This window comes from Calliphora vicina, chromosome 4 (genome assembly GCF_958450345.1).
Source record: "Calliphora vicina chromosome 4, idCalVici1.1, whole genome shotgun sequence".
Lineage (NCBI taxonomy): Eukaryota > Metazoa > Arthropoda > Insecta > Diptera > Calliphoridae > Calliphora > Calliphora vicina.
The window spans coordinates 43,102,331-43,113,204 of NC_088783.1; positions in this window are offsets into that span (position 1 = coordinate 43,102,331).

Genomic DNA, 10,874 nt, shown 5'->3' on the forward strand with positions numbered 1-10,874 from the left:
CGACTGCCTGCAGTAACTAAAAATATGTATAAATGAAAAAAAAGTAACAAACCAAAATTTTAAAACAAAAAAAAAAAGAATTAGTATTTGAATTATTAATAATAATAAAATAACAATCCTTGCAATAAAATGTACATTTACCCACACTGTTTATACGATTATAAAATACAAAGACTAAAATAAAAATGAGCAGCAGCAGTTCATTCAAACAATAAAATTGTTTGTACTTACATATGTATAACGTAGGTATATTAGGGAGACAGCATATTTTTTTTTAGATTTCAAAGAGTGTCGGGTGGAATATTGTGACACTGTCGGGTGGAATATAAGTGCTGAATATTTGAGTTAAATCGGACAACAATTTCGGGACGTACATCGAGGTCAAATGTCAGATATATGCAAAATTTTACTATTTATATGAAACAAAATTGTGAAACTCCTTAACTTTTTGCAGAAATAAGTAGCTTTACTTATACTAATGAAAATTACAGTAAAATATCTTTTTAGATTAACTCTATATCTCCTTTGGGTCAAGATGAACCACAAACTGTATTATCGCTAATATCCTTCGCTTTCATAGTATCTACCGAGGTAGATATTTGGATATTCAGTTGTTAATAACTTACACAGTTTTTATCAACTTTGAAATAGCTTTCAGCTCAGTTATCAAAATTTGCCGAATTTTTAGAAAACAAACAAATAAAAAAAATTAAAGTAAGATTATAGTTTTTTTATATTTTATATTTTTGTGTATACGGGTTTATGAATATATACCGTGGTAGATACATTCAAATTTATGATAATTATACCCTACACCACCATAGTGGGGAGGGTAATATGCGTTTGTGCAGATGTTTGTAACGCCCAAAAATATTAGTCTAACGCCCACCTTAAAGTATACCGATCGACTTAGAATCACTTTCTGAGTCGATTAAGCGATGTCCGTCCGTCCGTCTGGTCGGCTGGCTGTCCATGTAAACCTTGTGCGCAGAGTACAGGTCGCAATTTTGAAGATATTTCGATGAAATTTGATACATATTATTTTTTCGCCTCAAGGACCAAGCCTATTGAAACTGGCTGAAATCGGTCCATTATTTCACCTAGCCCCCATACAAATGTCCTCCCGAAATTGGACTTTATCGGTCATAAATGTTTAATTTATACATGTATCTCCACAAATTCCGCTCCAAATAAGTTTTATATTCACAAAATTCATGTCACCAAATTTTGTTACGATCGGTCCATAATTAGTCATAGCTCCCATATATACCCGCTTCCGAAAATCACTTTAACGCGCATAAATCGCTTAAAAATGTTGGTAAACACACAAAATTCAATACAGTTAACTTTAATATAAACATAAATCACACGACCTAATTTTATGGTGATCGGTCCATAATTGGTCATAGCTCCCATATAAGGTCCACTTCCGAAAATCACTCAAAAATATTTTTTTTCTCTTTTATTTAGTATAGGGTATTATATGGTCGGGCTTGAATGACCATACTTTCTTACTTGTTTATATTGGTTTTGTTACTTAACTAGCTTTACTTTATACTATCATCAAAAATTATTCAAAAGCTTATCTTAAATACATTCAATTGCTGTCTTGTTAAAAAACACCATCGTATTTTCGGCTCGAGATTTATTTGTGCGATGCAAAGATTTGTAGGAGTTCAAGGGTAATCTACGTCGAGAGTAAATATTTCCGTACTTTGTGTATTTTTTTTGTCATATACTTTAAGCTGCTAGGGCTGAAGAATCCAATGAATTGAAAAAAATCGCCACAGGCCAACGTATTGTTGCTCTTTTGGTTGGATATTGAGACTCATGTTTTTCCCGTATCAACGCCCCCTTTAGTTTTATTGTAAAATTGGATGACTTCAGACTTCTGTTTTTTACCCGAAATATACGAATCGCGATGCATAGATGGCTGCAAAATTACTTCTAATAATATGTATTAGATATTTGGATACACAAAATTAGTATGTAAATAAAAATTCTAACACAAATTGAATGTATAAAGTCATTATCTACCCAGGTAGATATCATGAGTTCACGTAAAAAACTGTTTCATGAAATCGAAGGATATTCGGAAAAAATGCAAATTTTTCAGTTTTTTTTAAGAATTTTGCTACTAAATAATTAAAATGTGTACGTAATTGTTGTTCTAATGAATAATAAAAAAATAAATTGGTTCAAAAATGTTAAAGTTATTAAAAATTTCCCTTTAACGTTTCTCAGGCCACTAGAACAAGAAATGTAGGAACAAAGTTAATATATTTTGAGAAATATTAAAATAAAAGCTAATATTATTTTAATATTGGAGTTTCAAAACTCCATTTTCAAATTTTTAAAAATTTTATTAAAAAAATTTCAGAATTTTTTGATCCTCTCACTTGGGATTTATGGAAAATATAATAGGCAATAAAAATATGATAAAATTATTCAAATGTTTCGTACCTGTGATTTAAATACTGCAATTTTCGAGAAAACAGATAATTTGGCCATATGTTGGCGAATGAGCTCAATTTCCTTACTTTTCTTCATTTTAAGTAGAACCTATTCAGAATGTTATAGTTATAGTCCAGATAAATCTAAATATGCTCACCTTAAATCGTGAAGTTCAAATGTAAAATTTTTCAATATTTGGAATTTCTAAAGGAAAGATAGCGAAATGTTATATATTTTTGGGCCGATTTTAATGAAAATTTAAAAAATATAACCTAAAGTCCAACATTTACAATAACAGCACAAAAATGGAAATTTACCCTAAATAGCACTGGGGTTCCAAATGACCATTAACTTTTAAAATCACGAAAAACAAAGTCAAATTGATTTTCATTTTGACCCCAAGTGCTCTTAAGGGTTAATTTCCATTTTTGCACTGTTACTGTAAATCTTGGAACCTGAGGTATATTCCTTATAAGTTTCATAAAAATTGGCAAACAAATTTATAATATTTCGCTATCTTTCATTTAGAAATTTTAAATATTGCATAATTTTACCTTTGTCCTTCACGATTTAAGGGTTAGCATTTTCCGAATTTATAAAACTTTCATAATATATTTAGAATTATCTGTCATATAAAATTCTGTATAGGTTTTACTTTAAATTGATGACAGAAAGGAAATTGGTATCATTCACCAAAATATGACCAAAATATTAGTTTTTCCCGAAAATCGCAAAATTTAAATCGCAGGTACGAAAAAACTGTTGGAGGTATTGACATAGTTTTTTCAGATTTTTATTCCCTATTGTAATCTCAATAAATTCCCATGTGATGAACAAAAAATTCTGAAATTTGTTTAACAAAATTTTAAAAAATTTGAAAATGGATTTTAGAAACTGCCGGTAAAAACAATATTTTTTTGCTCATACTTGAGAATACGTTAACGGTATCCCACGAAGCCAAAAACTCATATACAAGTAAATATGGATATATTTTAATGAAAAATGTGATTTTATTTTAATATTTCTCAAAATATCTTGATTTTGTGGCCTGAGACACGTCAATGGCCTGCGGAATTTTTAATCATTTTTGGATCAATTTCTGTTTTTTATGTGTCGTTAGAATGACAATTACGTACACATTTCTATTCATTTAAATTAGTTTGCAAAAGTCATTTTTTAATGGCAAAATTTTTACAAAAACTCCTCAAATTTTTTCAGGATGACTTTTTTTCCACTGCTCACCAAACTGGGAGACTGGCAAAATCTCTTTGTTTAATAAAGGCCACCCTAATGTATATGTATTTATGCATGAATTTTAAATTTGTAAGATTTAATCAAACGTACAAAAAGTCGTTAAAATATTAAGTTTGAACAAAATACGTATTCAAATTCAAAGGTCCATCAGATTCGAAATTATGAATAAACTAGTTAACCAATTGCGCTTCGCTTCGTTTTAAATAGCGGATATTTAGGGAAATATACTACAAGAATAACAGCCAAAAATACCATAAAAAATGCAACATCCATATTTTGTTGCAAAGAGCTCAACATTTGCTAAATTTCTGATTCCAACTGTTCGAAAATAAATTTCAACACAAAAACAATTTTATTGTATTTCTCCATAAATATATTAAAACGAAATAAAAATACTTACTATTTTTGGCAATTCAATTAAATTAAATTTGAATAAATAAAATATGTGTTAAAATGATTTAGTAGATAATATCAATAGATATGTGTGGGCATAAATCTAACTGTAATAAATTTTAAATTAAACAAATGCTTCTATTTCTAATACGAATATAACTTCCATACAGCAATGACTGCAACGGTAACAGTTAGTTATTTTAAATTCTACTTAAAAACATATTTTCAATATTGTGGCCAGAGTTATATTTGTTTAGAAGATAAACCTTCATAAATGTGTATATCATTAATAAATTATCATGTTTATACTCACAGAGAAATACAATATGTAAATGTTTTTACCTTAAAATTTCTACTACCTGCAACATCCGTTTCCGGCTTTAAAATTGCTACACAAATGTTTAACAATTACATTGTTTGTTTTTCTAAATTATAGGCATCCCTTTTATTTCATTTATGGTTTTAGTTTTTTTCTACACAAATATACACAGTTGCATACATTATTATACTTAATTAAAATTATATAAATATTTAAAATACTAAAATGAAATATAGATTTTTAATAATTTTTCCAGATACTGATGTTTTGTAACGGGTTGTATGCGGTGCGGAATATTTATTTTTTTTATGTATACAATTAAATTTGTTTGGTAAATTCAATTAAAATTAGAACTAAACAACAATTCCATTTAAAAACAAGTAATTTTTAAATATTTTTAGGTATAAAGCAAGTAAGAAAGTATGGTCGGTAGGGTGGGTCGATTTTGTTCACGAAAAATCGTACCCATTCTACGGAAAATTCTAAGAAATTTTCCCCAAGAAACCATAGGTCTAAAATCAAATCCTATCTTGCGCATTTCATATATCCAATGATATTTTATATATAAGTTTGTCATTCCGTTTGTAATTTCCACAATATAATTTTTCGACCCTATAAAGTATTTATATTCTGGATCCAAAAAAAAAAAATTTCTTAAATTTAAAAAAAAAATATTTAAAATTTAAAAAAAAAATTTAAATTTAAAAAAAAAAATTTAAATTTAAAAAATTTTAAAATAACAATCAAAAAAAATTTGTTCCAAAAAATTAAAAAAACAACATTGAAAAAATTTTATTTTGTATACCTAAAAATATTTAAAATTTGTATTTTGAAGTATAATTTGGTGAAGGGTATATAAGATCGGGCTTGACGATGTGAATAAATGAGTAAAAACAGTTTACTTTTAAAATTTCAATAATTTATTTTCTTGAATGATTTTCGGATGATGCCCTCATATAGGAGCTATGAGTAATTATGGACCGATCGCCATGTAAATAGGCCGTGTGATTTATAACTATATCGAAGATATTTCTGTTGAATTTTATGTGTATACAAAAATTTTTAAGAGATTTATGCTCGTTAAAGTTGTTTTTTGGAAGAGGGCCTAATTACACTGTGCATCAAATTTCGGGTCATTAAATCTTTCCCGAATGAGACCAACGGAAAGTGATAGTAGAACATCAGTAGACCAAAACCTCCAAAGGGTTTTAAAAAGTTAGCTCGTATTTTAAAGTTATGCGCCTTTAAAGTTCAGCTTTTTTGAGTAAAAATTTTTCATATACATATATTAAATTTTTAAAATTTAATTTGTATTTTTTTTACATAGTTTATATAAAAATGAACATTATATTGTTCGAGGTCTTTTCTGCTCTGGTGGATGCTCTGTAGAACCAGAATTTGAAGTAGACAAATTTTGTAGTTCACTTCCTGTGGTTTCTTCTCCTACATCATCGTAATGCAAGTTCTTGCTCCACCAACAAATTTCCGCTAATACAGCATCGGGAGACTTTTTTCCTCGATATCTGCAAAATTTGTTTTAAAATGTATTGGGAAAAAAATATATGTATATTAAAAATTACCTCATTTCAAATGGCATTGCAATTTGGTGGTACTGTTCACCTTGTTCATCTGATGCTGACCGAAGTAGTCTAGATGATGATGTAGGTAATGAATTTTGAGCGACATATTATTATTATCTGATAGCTGGGTACTCAATACTATTCGATACTTTTAACGGATTTTTTAAATTTAAAAACGATATATTTTTCTGCTTTTCGGTAATGTATTAGCAGACATCACTCCTTTTTAGAAACATTTTAGGTTTAAAAGATTATATCAATAAATATTTTAATCTTTTTAACTACTATTCCAGTTTTTTTAATAATATTTTATTCTGATTTGAAAATTGTTTACGCTAAGAGTTGCATTTCTAATATTGATTTGAGTTATATTTATAGTAGAGATGCATTTTTTGTACCATAACCGTTAAATTTAAATAAATTAAATTGTAAAAATACAAGTCTAAAAGTATTGAGAAATTACTTTTGAGTATTGAGTACTCAAACAATATGGCAAATACTCGATACTCGATACCCACTACTCAATACTTTTACAGCAATATTCAGCAATTCTCCAAAAATTGGTAATTGCGTATCTAAGTACCAAAAACTATAAAAATAAAAAAATAAATCTGCAAAAAGTGTTAATGAATTTTAAGTATATTAGGACTAGAACATTCAACTAAAATTACTTTATATAAATATTGACTTACTTCAATAGATTATTCATAAAATATATATGAAACATTTTTACTCAAAAAAGCAGAACTTTAAAGGCGAATAACTTTAAAACACGAGCTAACTTTTAAAAACCCTTTGGGGGTTTTGGTATACCAATTATCTACTTGCATTTCCCGTTGGTCTCTTTCGGGAAAGATTTTCTTGTTGCACAGTGTTATAGACCGATCATCATAAAATTAGGTGACATGACCTCCGACAGAGATTTAATTGTCAGATCATGGACAGGTACTCATTAAAGTTTTGTAGTTCCCACCTCTGGCATTTCAAAACACTAATAAAGTCAATTATCACAGTAGCCCATACTTTAGATAGATCGTCCAATATATATTTCTTCATTACAAATTTCAATACCTAATGAACTGACGCTTATTGTTTAATGTAAATTTTTATATTGAAAACATGTATTTACATGCACATGAATTAAAACGTGAACGACATTAGCATTCCTTATATTGTGCTTAAAAAAATATCCTTTAAATGAAACACATTTTTTGCTTCTTTAAACCAGTAAATATTAAAGTCGTTTGTGTTGCCAGCCATGTGACAGTAAGCGATTAACGGAACAAAATATATAAATAATATAAAAACGGACTCGAGGCAGAAACACTCAGGGTCTTGTGATTAAGGTAAGAGTTATGCAGATTAAGAGTACATATTCAAGATAAGAGAAAACGTTTATACATTACTGCATTATTATCTTTTAACTATATTATAGTCACAGTAACTATTTGCATGCTTGTGGTAAGCTTAATGTGGTTAATTTACGATTCACATGATTGGTTGATGCAATACATATATGGTTACAGTAAACATGTATATGTTTGTGACAACCATATTTGGATTTCGAGCCAAAATAAATGCTCTTCTTTTGAGGCCAAGAACGAATCAAGCCAATTTCGGATAATCTGTTCTGTAGTTAAGCGTATCCCAGAGATAGAGCGTTATATATCGATCGAAACAAATAGTAGTCGGAGGAGGCATGATCTGGACTATAAAGCGGGTAAGGCAAAACTTCCCAACCACTTCTTTCTAAATAGTTTTTAACAGATATTGCAACATGTGACCTAGTGTTGTCATGATGGAATATTACGGTTTCATTTCTGGACCTTTTATTGGCAAATGCTCACTTCAAATGAATCAGTTACGTTCGGTTCAGGTTCCATGTTATGGTCTGACCAGATTTGTGCAGATCATAATAGATAGGACACTTATACTCCATCTAAATACAGAGCATTTAAAATTAAGATATTTATAAGAGCTTAACTATGTTCAGATAGGGCAGTTGTATGGAGGCTAGGAGAAATTATTGACAGATTTTAACCAAATTCAACAGGCTTAGTCCATTGGGAAATATAAAAGTTTGTGCCAAATTATCTTTTTGCGACATGTAGTTTGATTAAAACGTTTACATATATTGACGGACATCGCAGAGTGGCGCCATTTGAGTTTTTTCGTTGCAAAAAACCTATCTTTTTAACCAAATGAGATAATCCAAAAATTTAAATGGAATATGATAGATAACACGGTGCTACGATGGAAAAAAATTGGAAAACGACCTAGCGTAGGTTATAGGGCTTGCTGAGTAAATTAGAAATTTTGATTTTAATCACTTTTCATTGCATATTTTGATATGGAAGCTTATACAAATTTAGTTCTTAACAAACCATCGTTTTAGTAATTCAAATTTTCGCCCCCAGCCCATATGAATAAAAAAAAACAAAAAACTATAAAAAAAAATGTTTTCTACAATTTTTATTTTACAAGGTAAATTTTGTGGATCTTTTTTCGAAAAAGTTTAATAACTTTTGCAAGTATAAACCGATTTTAACAACTAATATCTCGTTTTTGTCTACATAAAATTGTCTATAAACTACTGTGCAAAAAAAATAGGATTTCATAGTCAAAATTTAAAATAACTATTGTTGAATTTGAAAAATTAGGAAAAAAAATAAAAAAGAAAGCAAACTATTTATAAAAACTTAAACAATTTCTAGGAACATGCATACATTTTATGAAAGCTTAGTTCTTTGCCTAACTATAATTGTTTAAAATTTTTAAATCGGTCTAAAAATGTGTGAGGTACTAAAGTACTACGACCTACCCTAACAGTTTTTTAAAAAAACCTAAAAATTTTGAGGGTATTTCAAAATCTTTGAAAACGGTTTTACTATGTCCTCACCTAGGCCTACAATCTCTACTAGCTGGCTTTTCCAGTTCTGACAAAAAGTGTCATTTTGTAGCAGAGTGTAATTGATCAGCCTATGAAATGAGTGTTTGAAAGTGGTTCTACGCCTTTCAGGTGCTGGGTTAGCAAATTGAAGTTTGTGGAAAAATCAATTTTATGGGAAGTTAAATAAAATATTTGATTTTTTATGTTTCTTTTTAAAGGTTTTTATGATTTAAAATTATTACAGAAAAGATAAATTTTTTTTTTTTTTTCAAAATTTTACCTCTAGCAAAAAATGGGGCATGAACGGGCAGCTGGAATTTTTTTTGCATTAGGTAAAGGAATAATCAATGAACTTATTTTGAAAATATGGCAAATATTGAAATTGATAGTTTTTTTTTATTTTCCATCAAAGTTGAGAAACATTGAAAAAAAGGATAGCTGTAAATATCGATTTACCTGGATACAGAGTAAACGGTAACATTTTTGTTTATTCTTTTCTTAATAAATAGATCTATCAATAGCATCAAAAATAATGACGATCCGCTGCATATTATTTGAAATATTGTATCTGAAGGCGGACCAAATTACTTCAAAATTGTTAGTTTTTTTTGAAAACTGAAAATCATTCAAGTTTGAATGGCTATATATTCTGAACCAAAAATTTAATTGTATTAAGAGCAGCATATTTGAAATTGTTGGATAATTTACTGTACAAAAAGTTTATTCAATATTTATTAGGGGCACATGAAATTTTTGATTTTTTCAACCTCACTTGTTCTACGGGCGCAACTGTGCGTCGTTTAATCGACACAGAAAGTGATCCTGAGCTGATTGGTAATATTTTACACGTTACAAACATCAGCACTAACCAAATATGGTGGTGTAGGGTTTAAAATTCGACAAAACCAGGACTAAGTATACCCGATATATTGATGTATCAATCATGTTTGTAATTATTTCTGTAAGTTGATTTCAAAAGCAATTCGGAAATGTTTATATCGATTCCACAATCTGTAGTGCGCCAGATTATACATACTTTATGGCATCGCAAATGAAACGTGTGAAAATCACGAAATTTTTTATACACTTACCACTATTTTCGGGGAAGCCAAAAAGCAGTTTACTTACATATATTAAACCCATAGACATTTACGCATGATAATTTTTTTATAACTATAGTATACGCCCAACGTATTCTTGTATATAAATTTAATAAGGCTATCAGATGATTAAATAACACATATCCTAAATTCCACTCCAATTCAAAGTTATTTTTGCAGTCTGATTTTTAATAAGGTTTTGGCCACAGATCAAAGTTGACTTGGCTAAAATTTATTCTGATTGTCTTCGATGAAACCTTATTAATTCATTACCCTATTAAAGTGAATCGTATGACTTGACAATTTTGTAACAACAGGCAATATTGCAGCTACAAAAGGAAGACATAAAATAAAAAAAAACCCCGTTGCATAGTAACTTTGCATTGCAATTGCGAATATGCAATTTCACATAAATAAATACACACATAAAGTTACAGGGAATATGCGTATGGCACAAATTGATTACCACATGTAAAATTAATTTGAATTCAACTGAAATGGTGATTTAAAAATTAATAATGCTCATTATATACCGACATATACATACATAAGCACATACAGCTCTTAATACGTGCGAGTATTTATCTGTTTGACATCTGATGTACAATAAGGTGGCCTTTATACCCATCACGATAAAAATATGGGGGTATATTGATTGAAGTACTCATCACAGACCCACAAAAGTATATATATTCTGGATTCTAAGACGATCTGACTATATGCGTCCGTACGTCTGTCAGTTGAAAATACAATAGAACCCAAGTGAAAGGAGCTAGCCGACTGAAGTTTTTCACAAATACTCTCTGTTGATTAGGTTTATCTGGTTTATCTAGCACCCATACAAATGTTCTTCCGAAATACTGTTTGAACAGTCATAATTATGT